Source organism: Pipistrellus kuhlii, unplaced genomic scaffold, assembly GCF_014108245.1.
Source record: "Pipistrellus kuhlii isolate mPipKuh1 unplaced genomic scaffold, mPipKuh1.p scaffold_m20_p_3, whole genome shotgun sequence".
In the NCBI taxonomy this organism is placed as follows: Eukaryota; Metazoa; Chordata; class Mammalia; order Chiroptera; family Vespertilionidae; genus Pipistrellus; species Pipistrellus kuhlii.
In genome coordinates this window covers 165,827,591-165,846,371 of record NW_023425529.1, presented here as the reverse complement: position 1 = coordinate 165,846,371, position 18,781 = coordinate 165,827,591, and the positions used below count along the sequence as shown (strand labels likewise).

At 35.6% G+C, this 18,781-nt stretch overlaps 1 pseudogene; it reads left to right on the top strand.

Annotated features, from left to right (window-relative positions):
* The first annotated feature begins 250 nt into the window (after positions 1-250).
* On the top strand, positions 251-786 carry LOC118730232 (annotated as a pseudogene).
* The last annotated feature ends 17,995 nt before the right edge of the window (positions 787-18,781 follow it).

The following is an 18,781-nucleotide window of genomic DNA, read 5'->3' as shown; positions in this document are numbered from 1 at the left end:
TGTTAGGTCTGGGCCAACATTCATCATTTTTTTATATGAATACCCAATGTTTAGAAAATACAAACATTTCTTTTCAGAATTATCTTGAACATCTTTAGAACTTATATGCATATATGTATAACCCATGGACACGGATAATAGTGTGGTCAAGGCCTGGGGGGAAGGGACCCATGTGGGTAGAGAAGGTCAATGGCGGATAAAACGTGAGTCATCTTTCAACAATAAAGATAAATTTTACCTTTTTATGGAGATGTTGCTGGAAGCTAAGAAGGAAGGCCCTGCCCCTCCCAAAGCCAAAGCTAAAGCAAAGGCTTTGGAGGCAAAGGGAGCAAAGCTGAAAGGCGTCCAGAACCACAAAAGAAAGAAAATCTGCACATCACCCACCTTCCAAGGGCCAAAGACACTAAAGCTGCCAAGGCAGCCTAAATATCCTCGGAAGAGCACACCCAGGAGAAGCAAGCTTGACTACTATGCCATCATCAAATTCCTCCTGACCACCGAGTCAGCCATGAAGAAGATAGAAGACAACTCATTTGTGTTCATTGCAATGTCGAGGACAACAAGCGCCAGGTCAAACATACTGTGAAGAAGGTCTATGACATTGATGTGGCCAAGGTCAACAGCCTGATCAGGCCTGATGGAGAGAAGAAGGCATATGTTCAACTGGCTCCTGCTATGATCCTTTGGATGTTGCCAACAAAATTGGGATCAGCTAAACTGAGTCCAGCTGCCTAATTCTAAATCTAAAGATTTTATACTGTAAAAAAAAAAAAAGATAAATTTAAAAAACTGCTAAAGCTTTCTATAAGTATTTTTAAACTATAACTGCTAAAAGGTCTAGTCTATGATAAGCTTTATAATACTAATTAAATTACTATATTCAGTATTAATGGCCTCTTCTTTGTCAAGTAATAAGATCGTAACTAAAGAATAAAATACCTTTGGGAATCTGTTCCCCACAAAATTTTTGACCACGCTATGGGTGAGATGTGTTTTTGAAACTTCTATCCTGACCTATTGACCTCTGTGTCTATCTTCTTAGCTATAACTTGTTATAATAATTATAGCTTTAAGGTAAGTTAAATAGTGTGAATCCTGTACTTAGGTTTTTTTTCAAAATTGTTTTAATTATTCCATTTCTATGGGAATTACATGTACATTTTAAAATAAGCTTATTAATTTCTGCAAAATAAAAGCCTGTTGGAATTTTGAGATTTCATTGAAACTAAAAGTAAATTAGGGGAAAATTAACAGTAAAATATTGAGTCTTCTAATCTATTATGTACCATAGTATGGCTCTCCATGTGTTTAGTCTTTTTGTATCTGACTCATCAATATTGTGTAGGTTTTATCACCCAAACCTAGTACATATTTTTGTTAGATTTGTCTCTATCTATTCTGTACCTTGGTGCTATTATAAGTATTTTTAAAATTGTAACTTCTAATTGATTATTGCTAATATATAAAATGCAGTTGCTTTTTATATATTGTCCTTGTGTTCTGCAAACTTTCTTAACCCAATTATTAGTTGACAGTTTTATTGCATATTCACCTTTGTAATTTTCATAGGGATAATTATACCACCTGTGAATAAACACACTTTTATTTTTTTCAGCTACATGTAATTTATTTTGATTTTTTTGCTTTGTTATAAGTTTAAAAGCAGTTATGAGAAGGAACACCCTTATCTCATTTCTTTTAAAAAAATATATTTTATTGATTTTTTTATAGAAAGGAAGAGAAAGGGATAGAGACTTAGAAACATCGATCAGCTGCTTCCTGAACACTTCCCACTGGAGATGTGCCCATAATTAAGGTACATGCCCTTGACCGGAATAGAACCTGGGACCTTTCAGTCCACAGGCCAACTTTCTATCCACTGAGCCAAACCAGTTAGGGCCCTTACCTCATTTCTGATCTCAAGAGAAAGAAATTAGTTTTTTACCATTAAATATGGCATATATTTACAGATTTTTCATGATATCCTTTATAATATTGAGGATAGATAGTTAAAATCATAAAAAATAATTTTAAATTTTCTTATAATCACATTTTAAAAATTTAACAGAAACAAGAAAAATTATTTTAATACTTTATTTAATCTACATATTATGGGTTCAGCATCTAAACCAAATAAAATATTAATGAGATATTTTGTATTCATCTTTATTTCACACTGTCTTTATAATCTTGTGATTACTTTATTCTTATTGAATATCTTAATTATTTTTTATTTTTTATTGATTTCAGAGAGAGGGAGAGGAAGAGAGAGAAACATAAATGATTAGAAAGAATCATCACTGATTTGAACTGGAACTAGAAACCAGTAGCAAAAGGATATCTGGAAAATCTCCAAATATTTGAAAGTAAAACAACACATTGTCACATAACACGTGTAAAAGAGCAACTCAAATAATGTTGGGAAATATCTTGAATAATATAAAGATAAAAGAAAAAAACAAACAAACAACTAGAGGACTTTTCTAGTTATCTATTTTTTCCCCCCTAATGAGTGCTGTTAGAAATTCAAGAAATTTGTGTATTTCATTTAAGCGTTAAATTTGTCAGCAAAAATTTGTTCATAATATTACCATACTCTCTTTTTAGTGTTTATAGACTTTACGGGGATGTCTCTTCTTTCATTTCTGATGTTGGTAATTTGTGTCTTCTCTGGAGCTAATACTTTATCTCTTGTATTGTTTATTTCAGTGTTTAGCTTTAGTGTCATTGATTCCCTCTATTGTTTTTGTTTCATTTAATGATTTTTAATCTTACCTTTATTATTTCTTTTCTTTTATATTATATGCTGTCTTCTTAATTATATCCCCTCTTCTCACACTTTCCCCATTGCTTATGGTGGCAGCTTTGATCGTGAATTTGAAATGTTCCTTCTTTTCTAATAGAAACATGTAATACTATAAATTTTCCTCTAAACATTGCTTTAGCTGTATCCTCAATGATTTTGTTATGAATAATGCATTTTCATATTTATATCATTCAAATATTTTCCAACATTACTGTGAGTTCCTCTTTGACACATGTGTTATGTGGCAATGTGCTATTTTCAAATCCTTGGAGATTTTCCAGATATATTTTTGGTATTGATTTCTAGTTCAAGTCTGTTGTGCTCAGAGACCATACTTTGTATGATTTTAGTTTATAAATCTATTAAAGACAGTTTTAAAGCTTAGATGTTATGTACCTTACTAAGTTTTCCATTTGCATATGCAAAGAATGTCTATTCTGCTATCATAAGGTGGACATGCATTGGTCTGTCAATATATTTAGGCTGTTGGTTGATTGGGTTGTTCAAATCTTCTCTGTACTAAATTTGCTATTTCTTATATCAGCTATTGAAAAGACTATTAAGTTCTCTATAATTTGAAACTCATTTTTTCTTTGAATTCTATCAATTTTTATTTTATGTTTTTTGAAACTCTTTTGTTAGGTTATTACCACTTAGAACTGGTATGTCTTCTTGGTAAATTGACTTATTAATCAATATGTAATAATGGCCAACTGCTATAAGAGTCAAACTTTCAAAATAAATTATATACTGACCCCCAAACTGATTTATTTGTGAAATTATTTTATTTTCAAATATGACTTAGTGGGTGACTTTGTTGTTTATAAAAACAAAATGTTTTTTGAATGTTACTGGAATTATAACTTAATTATATATTTAAAAGATGTGATAGTTGCCCTAGCTGGTTTGGCTCAGTGGATAGAGCCTAGGGACCAGAGGGTCACAGGTTCAATTCCAGTCAAGGGCACATGCCCAGGATTGTGGGCTTGATCCCCAGTAGGAAGCGTGCAGGGGGCAGCCAATCAATGATTCTCTTTCATCATTGATGTTTTTATCTTTCTCTCCATCTTTCTCTCTAAAGTCAATAAAAATATATTTTAAAAAATAAGATACGTGATAACTTTACCAGCTTAAATATCAATATTTAAATTTAGAAAACAGATCGTAAGAAATATACAAGCTATATTTTCATTATACTCCTCCATGTCCTTTAGAATCTTATATGAATCTTTATTCATAATTCTCTGTTTATTTTTTTTCTTTTATTATGTATACTAGAGGCCCAGTGCATGAATTCATGCATGGGTGGAGTCCTTGGGGTGGCCTGCAGGGACCAGGCCCCACTTCACACCCCCAGCCTCAGAGTCCTGCAGCCCAGCCTGGCACCCGCCATGGTGCCACCCCCTGATCTGCTCCACCATCCCTCCTGCAGAGTGATCAATTAGGGCCAGGCTCCCTCAGCACCTGGGAGCTGGGTGGCAGCACCATGCGACCCCCTACCCCTCAACCACCACTGCTAGTCGCTGTCTGCAGGGCAATCGGTGGGGCAATTGGGCTCCCACTCACACCCACCTTGGCCTGGCACAACCTGCTCACCTACCCCACCATCTGGCATTGTCCCTGAATGCCCGTTGCCAGTGCAACATCACCCCATGTTCCATGCTGTCCCCTGGTGGTCAGCACACCTCATAGCAAGTGGTTGAACTCTCAGTCAAATAACTTGCATACTAGGCTTTTATTATATAGGATATCTGGGATAAGAGCTGAGTCTGAATCTGGTACACACCCAAATAGCTGATTCACAGAAAGTGCTTAATAAAGTGTACCTGTATGAACACATAATGAATGACTCAGGCTTCCTTCACTTTGCCGAAGATTTTTGTTTTAAATACTGAGCCTTCCTAAGATACATTTTGGAGTTTTAAGTTTTACAGTATCAACCACCTTAATATGCCCTTGTTGCAGCATTTTAAGTCCTGCCTCTCAGTCTTAGGCAAACGGGGTGGTCACCCTATAGCTTCTCAGGTTACACCTGAGTGTTTTAAATGGAAATAAAATAGAGTGGCTTGAAATACTTTTTATAATTTGTAAGACTGATGTCAGAATTATCCAAATAATTATAGTTGAATCACAAAGTTCATGAACATGATTTTAAATATATTTTATTGATTTTGTACAGAGAGGAAGGGAGAGAGATAGAAAGCTAGAAACATTGATGAGAGAGAGTCATCAATCAGCTGCCTCTTGCACACCCCCTACTGGGGATATGCCCGCAACCAAGGTACATGCCCTTGACCGGAATCGAACCCGGGTCCCTTCAGTCCCCAAGCCGACGCTCTATCCATTGAGCCAAACCGGTCTCGGCCATGAACATGATTTTAAACTGGGGGTATAGGTATTCAAAAACTATAATTTATAAATGATGAGTATAAATTTTATTTTTACTCTCCTGTGGAAACTTGCCCTCCCTTTGTGTAAAATTTTATGTCTTGTTTTGCTTGACTTTTGATTCACAGGAGGTAGAGAAAGCAAAATTGAATTTTGAAATGCTGCTTTTCTTTGGCATTACATCCAACAAGGTGAAAAGAGGAACCCTGAGTTAAAAAGCCAATTGGTGTCTGAATAAGGCCAGGCAACACACATTTGACAGAGTTGCTCCCATTGTGTGTTAACCACTTCCAAGAGAAAATAGGCTTAATTTTGTTGGAGCAAACATAAAATAAGCTAACTGCTTTCTTTGACAGTGATTATCCGTGACCTTTTACTTCTGCAAACTCCAACTGCAATAATTTTCCTCTATTTTTAAGCAAAGTGCTTTTGATATGACTACATGATATTATGCAATATAAATCACATTGGATTGGAATTTTTCCATAACAATAGAGCAATGTTCTTGCTAGCAAGATATGTCTAAATGTCTTCAATTATCCTTACAAGACAGTAGTCTGAGAACAAAGTATTAGGCTGCAAATAGAAATAATCAACTAGACTGGATATGTTGAGAACTAGATTGTTAATTCGTGAAGGATAAAGCAGTTAATTGCCTTGTAAGACCAACTTGCTTGGTCTCTTATGATCTGAGATGTTATTTGAAATGTAAAAGCTTGTGCAATTATCATCTATATCTTTCACACAATTGATAGTTTCCAACAAAATAATGACTCTGGTGTAACTGAGAAACAATTCTAAGATGTGGAAGTTAGAAGTCACTGCCATAGATGAGACATTAAGAACACAAATGAGGGATGATTGTAAATGTCCATTGCCATCTGTTTTGTTCTGCTTCTTCCAATTTTTAAACCAAAAGATATATGATAAATAATAATGCTCAGTTTCAAAATGTTTAAAGTGTCAATTGAAATGTGCCTGTTAGGGCCTTATTTCTTCATAAATATGTCAATTTAAGAAGAAGTTTAAAAAAGCAAAGCAAAATAAGGCATGAAGAAAGCTATTTGTTCAGGCCTCTTGTCCAGCTTTCCTGCAGTAGGTATTATATTCTGTTTTACAGGTATAAATCAAAAGATTTTGCAGACTTCAAAAAAAATAGCCAAAGATATTTTTGTCCTCTTAAAATCATAAATAACAGTAGTTATCACATATATATGTCCACATAGAATGCTCACACAGATCCTAAGATTGAGATATTCTTATGGTTCATGAGAAGATTTATGTGTATTTTTTAAAAGAAGTCTTAAAATTATTTCAAAATACCTAGTATTAAATTCTTGTGTTTCACCCATGAGATAAATTTATACCAAAATTTCAACTTAGAAAACAGACATGGGAAATATAATAGTTTTATTTTTATTATTCTCCTCAGTGTCCCATAGCTCTCATAGCATAACTAACCAGCCTTTCACAAAATATTTTTCAGCAGTTTAGTAGAGAAAGAAGGACTTTAGGATCATAACTGTCAGTAACCTGAATGGATATAGACAACCATTTATCATTGATACCTAATATATTCTAATCTATAGATCATGAGCTGCCCTCCCTATTTCATATCCAGTCTTACTGGCTACTGCACTTACTCTTCCCATAATTTATTGTTTTACATGCACTGTTGCTTCTTATGGATTTATTTATAGACACATTCCTCCAGACATTTCAGTTAAGTAGTATCTATAAAAAATAAGTTGTGCTGAGTTGTTTCTGTAAGTCTCACCTATCTTATGATAGAGAGAACTTTTGGCTTCATCGGTTGGTCAAATGAATGACTTAAGAAAACCATTTGAATATGTATTACATTCTAAGAAACTACCTTCTAAATTTTATCTAGGATGTTCTGAAGATATCCAAGGTACAATTATAGGTCTGCAGACAAAATTGAGGTTTAGTCTGTAAATTATTTAACCTATGTTAATTTCTTTAGCTGTTACTTTAAATGGTGTATTTATTTATTTAATACCTGGTCAAACCTGGCTTAAGATTAATATCCAAACAAACATTAGAGGTATTGAGGGAGAGACAAAAATAAAAGGCATTCATTTTAATAGTATTAAGAAAGTCAGCCATTCAATAATAAGTGACAAAGGAAAGGGATAATGTAGAGCTGCAATCTTCAAAAGGGTAGCCAAAAGCTACATGTGACTGTTGGGCACTTGAAATATAGAGAATTTAAATTAAGATGTGTTGTTATAATATAAAGTACACAATAGATTTTGAAGACTTAGTATAAAGAAAAAATGTTAAATCATGCAATGATTTCTCAATTTTTATATAGATTACATGTTGAAAGGATAATAGTTTGGACAATTTTGTTACACATTTTAAAATAATTTTCTAATGTGGCTACTAGAAAATATTACATTATATATGTGATGAACATTATATTTCTATTGGACAATGCCACTGTAGAAAAAAAAAAGAAAATATATCTATTTCTGAACCTCTCTGATGAAAGCTAGCTTAACAGGTTGGCCAGCCTCGCTCAGTGGTAGAGCATTGACCTATGAACCAGGAAGTCACAGTTTGATTTCTGGTCAGGGCAAATTCCTGGATTTCGAGCTTGATCCCCAGTGGGGGGCATGCAGGAGGCAGCTGATCAATGATTATCTCCCATCATTGTTGGTGTCCCTCATTAGGGCACCATAAATGTTGGTGTCCCTCATTAGGGCACCATAATGCCGGGGTTCTTTTCCCAGCCTTACAAAGGAAAGGGTTCAGCATTCTGGAGAAAAGGTGTGCATAGATGATTAAAGAGTTCAAGGATAAAAGACATTTTTGAAGGCATTAAGTGTCAGAGGAGCTTCAGCTAGAAGAAACTGAAGACTCTTCCTTGACCAAGGACCTGTGCTTTTTATTCACTGGATTTATCCTAAGGCAAGGTGGAAATATACACTTCAAAGGGTAAGGTATCAAAGGATATACCGAAACATACACAGCTGTTCAGTTTGGCCAACAGAAGGCAATAAAATGCCCTAAGCTGTCTGTCAGCAAACAATTATCCTATTCAGGTTTGAGGGAAGTGCCTTTGCAGTTTCCAACAGATAAACTAGATATGTGGCTCACCCTGTTGAGTCCCCCAAGTCCCATCAACCTTTTGATGGAACTCTTGTAATTATTACATGCTAGAATTGGTTCTTGGCACATCATTGATGTTTCTATCTCTCTTTTCCTATCTCTTCCTTTCTGAAATCAATAAATCAATAAAAATATATTTTAAAAAAAGATAGCTTAACAGTCCTGGAGAAGGACTGCACAAGATGTCTATAATGAAGGAGGGAAATTCTACTTCTGAGAATCCTGAATTCTTTGGATCAGCACACCCAAACAAGTGGTCTATATAGTGGTCCACCCTTGTTTTGTAATACAGGCATAACTTGTTTTATCGTGCTTTGCTTTATTGCACTTCACAGATAATGCATTTTTTACAAATTGGAAGTTTGAGGCAACCTATATTGAGCAAGTTTTCCAACAGTGTTTGCTCACTTTGTGTCTCAGCATCACATTTTGGTAATTCTCACAATAATTCAAATATTTTTATTATTTTATATTTGTTATAGTGATATGTAATCAGTGATACTGGATGTTACTAAGGTAAGACCCTCAATCAGGAAATATTATGATTTGTTGAGGACTCAGGTGATATTTAGTGCTTTTTAGCAACATAAGTATTTTTAATTATATATAATCATATTTTTTAGACATAAACATATTGCGTACTTCATAGACTACATTAAAGTGTAAATATAACTTTATATGCTCTGGGAAGTCAAACAATTTACATGACCAGCTTTATGGTGATATTTGCTTCATTACAGTGGTCTGGAACTGAACCTATAATATATCCAAGATATGCCTGTATATAATTTTATAATTGGTATATAGAGCTGTGCAAGTAGATTGGTGAAAAACTATATCATAATGCAGAGAGTACTGATAACAGCAGTAATCTTAATAATAAAAGCTCAGGATTGTAACTACCGTTTATGACCAAATGCTGACCATGTGGAAGTCAGCGCTGGGTTCCCCAGCTACAGCCTGGAGACCCAGCACTGACTGCCCAGGTGGCTGAGACCCAGAAAGTGAGTCAGGGTCTGATCTGCAGCCTCAGTGGAAGCTGTTGATCAGTGTACTTACCTTTCTCTTTCTCTCCCACTTTCTTTCTGATCTTCACCAGCAGCAGGGCTTTTCTTTCTCTCCCAGCCTTCTTGGGGGCTGCTGTTAAGACACACCTCTTTTATCAGGCCCAGAGATAGTCCTGGAGATGCTGACTGGTATGGGAACCCACCAATCAGAACCAAAGGTGGGTGCTGTGGGGAACCAATGGCTGCCTAGGAGGCAGACCTTTTGATGCTGGCATAGGAACGGACCAATCAGAACCAAATTGGCCGGCAGAGGAGGGCAGTTGGGGGCAACATCAGGCCTGCAGGAAAGGGCTGATGGGGGCAAAATCATGCTGGCAGGGGAAGGAAGTTGGGGGCAACCAGGCTAGAAGGGGAGGGCAGTTAGGAGTGATCAGGCTGGCAGGGGAGGGCAATTAAGGGTAATCAGGCAGAGGCAGTAAGGGGCAATCAGGTAGGCAGGCAGATGAGCAGTTAGGAGCCAGTGGTACCAGATTGTGAGAGGGATGTCTGACTCCCGTTTTAGGCCCTCAACACATCATAATATTTCCTGATTGAGGGTCTTACCTTAGTAACATCCAGTATCACTGATCACATATCACTATAACAAATATAAAATAATAAAAATATTTGAATTATTGTGAGAATTACCAAAATGTGATGCTGAGACACAAAGTGAGCAAACACTGTTGGAAAACTTGCTCAATATAGGTTGCCTCAAACTTCCAATTTGTAAAAAATGCATTATCTGTGAAGTGCAATAAAGCAAAGCACGATAAAACAAGTTATGCCTGTATTACAAAACAAGGGTGGACCACTATATAGACCACTTGTTTGGGTGAGCCCTTGACTTTGGTCTTGGCCATGTGACTTGCTTTGACACATGTAATATTTTCCAGTTCTGAATCAGAGTTTCTAAAGGCATTACCTATTCCTCTTGCCCTTTTGTATTACCATCATTTGCATGAGATAAACAAACTCTAGCTAATTTCGTCTTCTTTATTCTGGATCCATAATGAGGTGCATGGAGCACATTTGAACCCAACCCAACCCAGCCTGGCTGAGCCAAGTCCACTTGTATAAGGTGAGAAGGACAAAAGTGACTGGGACTTTAGAGTTGTTTGTTATGAAGCATTATTTCAGTTGAACCTAATTAATATGCATATATACAATATGATTTATCTTTACAGTAATTCTATGTGGGAGACACTGCTGATTCCATTTCAAACAAGGAAAATATTATTCACAGAAATTAAATGCCAAAGTTGCATAACTAATAAATGTTTGGGACAGGCTTAGAATCCAAGAAATTCTAAATTTAGGCTATATTCATCTTTATGAAAAATTACTCTTAATTTATATGTAATGATATGAGAACTTTAGTATTATATGATAGAATATTTATTTAGAATTTTTATAAGATGCTTTGTTTTGCTAGTTATGAATTCTCCCCAAAGTATACTTTTCTTAAAAGTTGGATCTTTGCCTGATGCCTCTTATATTCACCACAATATTGAACTTTGCACTTTGTGTATTGTTGAGTCATAGGAAAAATGTGCAGATGGACAGATTGATGTAATAACATTTTATCATATATTTGCTGTTTATATAACACAATAATGGTTATTGTTGCCAAACAAATTTGTCCTTTTATTCATCCCCAAAAGCTCAGTAAAAGTAAGAATAACTCTCAGTCCTCAGTATTTCCCTCCCTTATTGCTAGACTTAAGCTCTTGGTTGATGGCTGGTACTCTGCTGCCCCCAGGAGGACTACTGAATTTTGTGCTTTTGCATAAAGAATATCAGCAGATTGACAAGAAACACACAGCAACAGAAAGTTACACTTTCTAAGAAACACAGATTCAGAATCCATTCATTTATAAATTATAAACAAACATAAAAGTTAAACAATGGGATAAAATAAATAATTTCTATATTTGATGTAGTAATTTCTTATAATTTTTAATTGAAAAATTTTAATAAAATTATTTTAAATGTTAGCACATTTGTTCCTTTTCTCTTAAAATTATAGAATTCTTGCCCAACTGGTATGGCTCAGTAGTTGAGCATCGACCCATGAACCAAGCTATCACATGTCAGGGCAAATGCCTGGGTTATGGGTTCAATCCCCAGTAGGGGTTGGGCAGGAGGCAACTGATTGATCTTTCTCTCTCATTCATGTTTCTATCTCTCTATCACTCTCCCTTCCTCTCTCTCTTAAAAAAATAATTAATAAAAATATTTTTAAAGTAATAAAATAAAATTATAGAATTCTTCTCATTAAAATTTCTGCCATAATTGAATCAATAGGTTAACAATCTATATTTCAAAGGAAAACTACTTTCAGATAATTTTCCCATTATTTTTTAAATTGTGGTCAACTATGTTGTTACTTTTCTTGGTATTCTTTCTAGTGTCCTACCAATTCAGCCTGAAGAACTTCCTTTAGCATTTATTATAGGACAAATCTACTAATTATAAATTCCCTTAGTTTTTTGTTTTTGTTTTTGTTTTTTTGTTTTTTATCTCAGAATGTCTTTATTTCACCTTCATTTCTGAAAGATAGTTTTGCTGGATATAAAATTTTTAATTAAGGGTGTTTTTTCTTCTTTTTTTTTTCTTTTTCAGCTTTAAATATGACATGTTTGGTCTTTATGATGAGAAATCAGCTGGTAATCTTATTAAGTAGGTAAAATTTTTTACTGATACACTTCAGACAGACTTTCTTATTAGAAATGTGTTAAGATATCTGACTGTCTCTGAATGGTTTATTTCACTTACCATAATAATCTCCAGATCCATTCATGCTTTTGCAAAAGGTAAAATATCCTTTTTTTTTTTTAAAGAGGTCATGTGATATTCCATATGATCTCACTTATATGTGGATTCTAATGAACAAAATAAAGTGGCAAACAAAATAGAAATAGGCATGGAAACATGGAACAGATTGACAGCTGTCAGAGGAAAAGGGGGTGGGAATACTGGATGAAAGGGCAGAAGAATTAACCAAAGGGCATATATGCATAACCCATAGACATAGATAATAGTGTAGTAATAGCCAGAGGGAAAGGGGGTGGGGCTAGGTGGTAAGAGACTTTGCGTGGGGCAATGGATGCACAATGCAGTGTGCAGATGATGTTTTATTCAGTTGTACACTTGAAACCTGTATGGTTTAGTGAACCAATATCACTCTAATAAATGTAATTAAAAATAAAATTACACTTGTGGCTTGTGTTATAAAAAATGTGTTAAAATAAAAACAGGGAAACAAAAAGAAGTTACTGATAGAATATCAATATTCCATTGAATCAGAATTTCTAGCTGAAGGTCTTTAGTCCACCCATTTTGGCTAATAGTAGTATTTTATTCAAAAATTCTAGTAATATAATAGTAATTTTTAGGATTCAGAATACAAAATCTAAGTCAGTTATATACAAGAACAGTTATGCATTATCTGGATTTAATTAATTCTGCTTTGTAAGCTAAGTCTAATTTATTTGGAGGTAGTCAGTTAGGGAATCTACAAGACCATGAAAGACTCATGCTGCTTTCCCCTTAACCTGAGCCATAGCAGATATCAATAAGCAGTCATGACATTTTCCCACAGAGCTTATATTTAACTTAGTGTGCTTCTCAGAAAACAGTTCCTACATTTCTAGTTTATTCCTAACAGTTTATCTCTAGAATGGAGATTGTAAAGTTTGTGAACATCTTGGACTTCTCTACTACTGTCAGCCTCATGTACATTTATCTCCACTGGCTAGGCAAGTGGGTTGTGATGTTAACTTCTGCAACTACATGATTAGTCTGAAGTCTCCTTCCTTCCTCAATGTTTATTTTCATTTACCAAAGGACAGGGACTAATTCAGAACAGCACAGAAATCCATGAACAAGTACTTATAATGAAATTTCTCACTATTTACTTTTTTTTATTCACCAGTCTTTGCTTACCCTGAAAATATAAGGGAGAAAACAAAGCAAACAAAAACCAAAAACAAACAAAAAAACAGAGAGGCAATATGCAGAGAATATTGGATAAAAGACAAGACTTTTATATCAAAAATTATTTTCTTTCTTATTTGTTTCTTCCTTTTTTATTTTAGTTGTGGGGGGTTAATGTAACAACTTTGGTTAAAAAGATATATAAAATAAATATATATGTATATGTGTGCCATATTTTAAGGGGTCATGTGATATTCCATATGATCTCACTTATATGTGGATTCTAATGAACAAATTAAAGTGGCAAACAAAATAGAAATAGGCATGGAAACATGGAACAGACTGACAGCTGTCAGAGGAAAAGGGGGTGGGAATACTGGATGAAAGGGCAGAAGAATTAACCAAAGGGCAGATATGCATAATCCATAGACATAGACAATAGTGTAGTAATAGCCAGGGGGAAAGGGGGTATATATATAATAGATCCTATAACTGCTAGCACAGGTTTTATCTTTAGGCATCTATTTGTACATTAGAAGGTACAAGGGGGGACTGACAGTTCCATATTTTCAAATTTAAGCAAGTGTAGAGAGAGAAACAAAACTGGGGAGAAAAACAGGTGAGCTATGGATGTAGAGGACCAGGTGCTGAATTTGTTCTCAACCTAGCCAGCATAAAGAGCTTAACCCTTTGCAGCTTGTAAAGAACAAAGATTACTTAATTGTATGAAGGCTTGGTTGGTTCCCTCAGCATCTATGATTTGTAAGAAGAAATGAGGGGCAAGGTAGAAGGTTTAATGAGAACAGAGTGGAAAGAGAGGAATTACACAGAAAACATATTTTTAAAATTTTGATCTCACTTTTTTTGTGGGTAGAATGCAAAAAGAAGGCCATGTGACTACACACGGTATTGAATTTGGTTCCCTAAGATCCCAAACTTTTCTAGAACAACCTTCTAGAGAGCATATTTTCTATCATAGCTAGAAGGCATCTTGGAATTAATCTGAGCAATCAATTCATTTTTAAAAAAATTTTAGATAAGGACATTAAGGCAACCAAATTAAAAGTCATGCAGGAGGTTACTCACAGGCTCAGCTGCAACTAATTCAACTGAGTTTCATCCAAACCATAGAAAGCATAAAATAATGTAGGTGACTATATATTCAATTCTCTATGCAATCCTTGATGCATAGCTAGTACCATTCTAGAATAATAATGGGGAAGTTAATTCATAACATGCAACAGATGCCGTAGATATTAGGGCTTAATTCTTTTGAGGAACCCAGTTGAAAGACTGTAATAGCACACTATCACCATCTGGCTTGCCCCTGCCACAAACTATTTGGAAGCTGATTCATAAATTCTTTGGGGGAAGATCCATAGAATGGAAGCAGCAGTGAGTTTATAAGAGTCATAAAATTAAAGTATAAAACCTTACTGTTTTGGCTGCTAGAAGATTCTGGACCATGGACATAGGTTGTTTCATCTGTGACCTCGAGTTATGATTAATTTTAGATAAACAGTGGATAATACACGTAAGGGAAATCACCTTTGCTCCACCTTGAAACAGAAGCATAAGTTTTACTTGTGCTCTAGTTTATGTAATAATGGCTCTGCTGTAAATGTTTTCTATTGATAAAAGCTTGACTGGAAAGACTGGCTAATAAAGCACTGCGTGCTCATGAGAGAAGAGTAAAATGCCACCAAATTGAACAATTACTTGCAAATAATTGTCAGGAACTTTTTTTTTCCCCTAGAGGAATTGCCTCTTTAAGTGGGCATTAATAACCAAAAGCTTAGGGAAGCATTCCTCCCTCTCAGGTTATGATGATGATATTTAAGGAACAAAGGTTCGCAAAATCAGAAACAGGAGGCAGAATTAAGCAGTGGACAGGGCAAAGCAGAAATTTAGGTTCATTCCTGAAGTGACAAATGATCTTATTTTTCTTACAGTTTGTCCATGGATAATTTAATATTGGCACGGGGAAGAAATAGTAATACAGAAATGAATCCAACTTTAAGGTATGCTTGCCCTTCAGTGTAGGAGGTAACCTTGATTTTTTTTATGTGCTCACCAAATCAAGTTTTTAATTTAATAACTATATGACCAGTTGTTTTAATCCAAATGGACTGTGGTGTTGAAATAGGGGCTCAGGTCCTTCTTGAAGATATACTATTGCAGAATTTGATGGAGTCTGAGAGCAATTCAGGTTAAGAATATTGAGTCATGCCTAGCTGGAGTGTCTCAATTGCTTGAATATTGTCTTGTGCAGGACACAGGTCTGTGTTGTGGATTTGATCCCTGGTTGGGGGAATGTGTGAAAGACAACCAATCATTCTCTCTCTCTCTCTCTCTCTCTCTGTCTCTCTCTCTCTCTCTCTCTTTCTTTTTCTCTCTCCCTTCCTCTCTCTAAGCATAGTCCTTGGGTGAAGATTTTCTAAAAAATGGAATGTTTAGTTACTAGGCAAAGCTGCTATGTGTTTTCTGAAATGAAAAACTAAATTAGAATTGAAGATGAAGTACTTCAGAATAAGCCACTATGGAAAAAAAAATAAGATTGAGCTGAAATGATTTGAATTCCTAAAATTCCTTATCTGCCCAAACACAGAGCCTCCCAAAAGAACTCAGTTGCCATAAATCTCCTCCCTGGGAACAACTCTAATATTGTCTTCTGAGAGATGAGCATAGGGACTGCCTTCAAACAAATACTGTTACTAAACTGCTATGGCTTCCATCTGTTCTCCTAAGGGTTCTTCTTTCCCTTCCTTCCTTCCTTCCTTCCTTCCTTCCTTCCTTCCTTCCTTCCTTCCTTCCTTCCTTCCTTCCTTTATCCTTTCCTTCTTTTATTTCTTCCTTTCTTCCAATCAACAATCATTTGTTTTTCTATAAATACCCTTTCTTCTAAAAAGTCACTTTATCTCCCAGAAGTGCCTCACTTCTTCCTCCCACTCCCTATTAAGATGGCATATAAGCCGCACATTCTAACTACCTCCTTGAATAACATTTTTCTATGAACTCTCATGTACACATCTGTGAATAAAGCTCTATCTTTTATTTTGCTCTTATGTCTCTTGTCAGTTTAATTTGCAGTCCCCTATCACAGAACTTAACAGTAGAGAAAAAGATTATTTTTCCTCTGACAAGGATCCAGGTTTCAAAATCAGATTATCACTCTGTATAATGTGGTGGTGGTCCTTCCCTTGCCTGCTTCTACAATAAAGAGGAGGAAAGCCAATACATGGCCAGTCCCCTTGTCAATTTATTGTACAGTGGGAGTGATCCTGTGACATTGTTCTGATCAATTAGGTAAAAGAATAAATTTTCTGGAATTGATTTTTGCTTTTCTAATCAACATTGCAAAGGTGCATAAGCATCTCTCCTGTGTCTCTTCTTCTTTCCTTGAACGAGGATGCAATGTTTGAAGCAGCCAACAGTCATCTATAATCTATGAAGAGAAGAACTTGATGATAAAAGGTGGCATCACCTATGAAGGGAAACAGATGGTGATAAAAGGTGATTTTACAAAACTGGAACAAAAAATTAAAAACAGAGCTTGAGTTTGGGGCCCTGATAGTATCACTAAACAGGTAAACCAAAACTATCAACTGTCTTCTTCGGGAGTTTTTATTTGGAGAGAAAAATTCACCCTGATTTGCTTAAGCCATACTGTAACTTGGGGCAACTGAAATCTTAACTAATGAAAACAGTTCAGGCAAAAATAGGAACACAGAGACTAGAATAAGGAGGGATAGGAAAAGTCTGGAGACTGTAAAAGGCTCATTGTTCTTGCTGTTTTCTTCTGTTTCTCTAGAACTTTACTTGCATTTTAACCAACTCAGTATCTTTGCTCCCTTTTAGGAGCCTAATGTAAGAGAAGGGAATTATGTAAGCAAATTGCAGTGGCTGAGTCCTGCCTGTTTCCTCTGACTGTAGCCACTGTCTCATCACAGAAAACCATTCATCCTCCTGCCCTGCCTCTCTTCACCCCCTTCAGAAAAGCCTTTGAAATCCTATAACAGTAGTTCAGTAAGTGAAGTGGGTAATTACACATCTTCCTTTTTTTTTTTTTTTTTTTTTTTTTTTAGAGCAACAAGGACCATTTATACCTCTCATCAGACCTTAAGAGTGGCTCTTCTGCTGAAAAGCTGGAGGCCTAGACAGGAGAGAAATTATATGGAAATGCATTGAGAAATTTCGTGGGAAGGACTATGCAAAGTGTGGGGTAAATAGAAAATTCACTGCCCATATAAAAATACCCTTTTGCTAGTGATCCTGCCATGGAGAAAAGGCTCAGAGGAGGGCCTGGCTTTCCACTAGGTACACAGATAGGTGCCCTGGATGACACTGTGTGAGACATAGAAGGTTCCTGAAATGTCAATATAATGAAGCAAACTAAAATGTAAAAGAACCCACAATTTTTCACTCAAATAAAAAAATACAAAAGCCTTATTTTTTTTTAAGTCACAAATCTCATATTTTAATGAAACATTCTTTTCTCCATCATCAAAATCCAGGTCCTCCTGTGGCTGACATGGAATCTTTGGGTAACTTTTTTATATATTGGTGATTGCCCTCTCAGCATATACTTTTTTGGAATCTCAAGAGCCCTGGAGAAATGAGAAAAGAAAAGGAGGGAGGAAAGACCTTGGTAGCATTTATGGAATATCTACAGTGAATCCTGTTCTGTATTGAGAGTTTTACTAAAGTGTTGTTAAAAACAAGACAACAGGACAAAATGGAATCACTTACACTGAGCCACACATCACCAGTCTGAGACTTCACTTATGGTTTTGTTCTACCAAAAAATGGAATTTTAAAGCAGCCAACCAGGAATAACCTGATCAATTCTATTAGGTAATCTGCCTGAAAGGCTCCTGCCATCCTCTAAAGCAGTAGTTCTCAATCTTTATTATGTTTTCCGATGATCTTAGGTGACCCTGCTAGCAGTTCTCAACCTGTCGAGACCCACAGGTTGAAAATCGCTGCTACAGAGCCTAAGACCATTGGAAAACACAGATATTTTCATTACAATTCATTAACAGTAGCAAAATTACAGTTATAAATAGCAACAAAAATAATTTTATGGTTGGGGTCACCATAACATGAGAACTGTATTAAAGGGTGTGGCATTAAAAAGGTTGAGAACTACTGGTCTAAAGGAAACTAACTTTGCAATAACCAACTGAAGCAGGAATTTGGGGAGAACAGAGGCAGGCTGAGGGATTTTTTTAGAATTGGGGTCCATGGAAAAACACAGGGCTGCAGACTGGGAGAAGGTACATTTCTGTAACACAAGGAAGTCAGGTGCAGTTACATTTCCATAAGACAAGGAGGCAGCAAGAGGTATCCTATCTAATAAAAGAATAATATGCAAAATGACTGTCACTCTAGCACACAAGATGGCTGCTCCCATGTGGTCAAAAATAGCTGCCCCTATGTGGACACAAGATGGCCAGCAGGGGATGGC